Source organism: Propithecus coquereli, unplaced genomic scaffold, assembly GCF_000956105.1.
Source record: "Propithecus coquereli isolate 6110/MARCELLA unplaced genomic scaffold, Pcoq_1.0 Scaffold23, whole genome shotgun sequence".
In the NCBI taxonomy this organism is placed as follows: domain Eukaryota; kingdom Metazoa; phylum Chordata; class Mammalia; order Primates; family Indriidae; genus Propithecus; species Propithecus coquereli.
In genome coordinates this window covers 3,926,118-3,928,075 of record NW_012147841.1, presented here as the reverse complement: position 1 = coordinate 3,928,075, position 1,958 = coordinate 3,926,118, and positions in this window count along the sequence as shown.

Here is a 1,958-nt window from a genome sequence, read left to right as displayed (position 1 = left end):
AGAATATTCGTTCAACAAATACTCATTGAGCCTCATGCTAGAGATATAGCCTTGAGTAAGACAGACAGGGATGTCTCTCAAAGAGCTACAGGTGTTTCAAGGAATACAAGTCATTACAATAAAAAAAAGGTCTAAGATCCCCTGTGAAGAGTACTTAACCCAGTCTTGGCTGAGTGGAGTCAAGAACAGATGAAGGGCATGGAAGAAGTGACATTTAATCTAAGAACTGAATAGGAGTTAGGCAGATGGAGTAATGCGGGGAAGGGGATGCTGATGAAGAGAATAGCATGCAAAGTCTCGACTAGAGATACGAGGAAGCCTGGCTGATGGGGGGAACTGAAAGAAGCTCACTACGGCTAGAGAAGAGAGGGGGAGAGTGACAGACACAGAGACAAGACAGGGGTAGACAAGCTAGAAGAGATAAACACAGGGGAGTTTTTAACTAACCACCTAAATCTGTCCAAGGAGTTCGAGAAATATCATCAGGCAACAGCAACTAGCAGAAAATTGGTGTGCAGTGAGGCTGCTGGGGATGGCACAAGGTGTCGCAAAAAAAAAAAAAAAGAAAAAAGAAGGCTCTTTTTCAGCATTGAAGGACTCTGACCTATGATAGACCCACATATGATCCTCAACATGTTTCTTTTACTGCTACGCTGCCAAGAAGACATTCTAGAGGGGAAAATAAATTGGAACATTTAAAGATCTTATAAAGTCAGAAACTAAAGACAGAAACTAGCTGGATAAAGCAAAAATGGCATGCCCAGGCTGTGCTGTCTAATGCAGAGCTGGCCTCTTCAGAGTCTGTCCTTTGCCCAAAATTAGCTCACCTGCATCTGGGGATCATTGACACACCTTTGCACAAATTAGGAGGCATTCGTCCCTTCATCTGAGGCTACTTGGCACCTGGGTGCAAGGCTTAACCAGGAGGACACACAGATTTTATCCCCCACTCACACCTTGTATGGCCCCCCAACCTGGAACCTGAGTGACTTGCACACTCGAACACAGCTTTTGTTCTGATTTTACCCATTATATGTCCTGAAATTCCACACGCTGGGTGTTAATTTGGGAGAATAGTCGTCTACAGAAGTAAAGACCTGTTAGCTGATGAAATCATAGATAATTCATTTTACTACCAATTAATTCAGTCCTCTTGCTTTGTCCTAGCCGGGAAGAGTGGCACTGAGGGAAGAAGAGTTCGAATTGGAGATGAAGCAAAGGTGAGTCATTGTAAAGCACAACAGCTTCAGTGGGAGACAGGGAGACAGGAGGGAAACGTAGTAGGATTATATGAGGTGTTTTATTAAAGGCAATATGTGAGGCCTGGGAAAAGAAAAATTAAGCAGTAGTCAAGAAGTGCTGAGTGGAAAATGTAAAAAGGCCAAATGTAAACTCTATTTTAAAAATGTTCCTTAGCTGATTCTGCCCCCAGGGGCTGTAGTGCTTTCTCTCCAGAATGCAGACCTCAGACTAGTACTATCAATCGTACACTGCAGGGATGTTGTGGGTTGTATTGATTTTTTTCCCCTCTTCTGGCTGACCTGGAGACCTAATCAACATGGCTAATATTGTTTCTATGGGCAGATGCGCTTGGAATTCCAAACCAACTTACAGGTTTTTGTGTTGACTTGCAGCTCCCTTAAATAGAAATCAAGGAATATTCTTTTATTAAAAATGACTTCTATCTGGTATGTCTTACCATTATATTTCAATAGATTAAACAAAAACAAGGAAGCAAAACCACAATATGGAAAAGTATATGCAAGCCAGGATATTGATGGCTGATTTGTGAGTTCATTCATTGCAGTTGACACTTGCATGTTTCCTAGGAGACAGCAGAAGACAGAAAATTCCAACCCACTGGAATAACCCTCTTTCATTGGAATATTAGCTACTAAGGCAGAGCTAGCAAAGGAGATACATATTTGAGCAAACAACCTTTACCATACTCCTAAAAT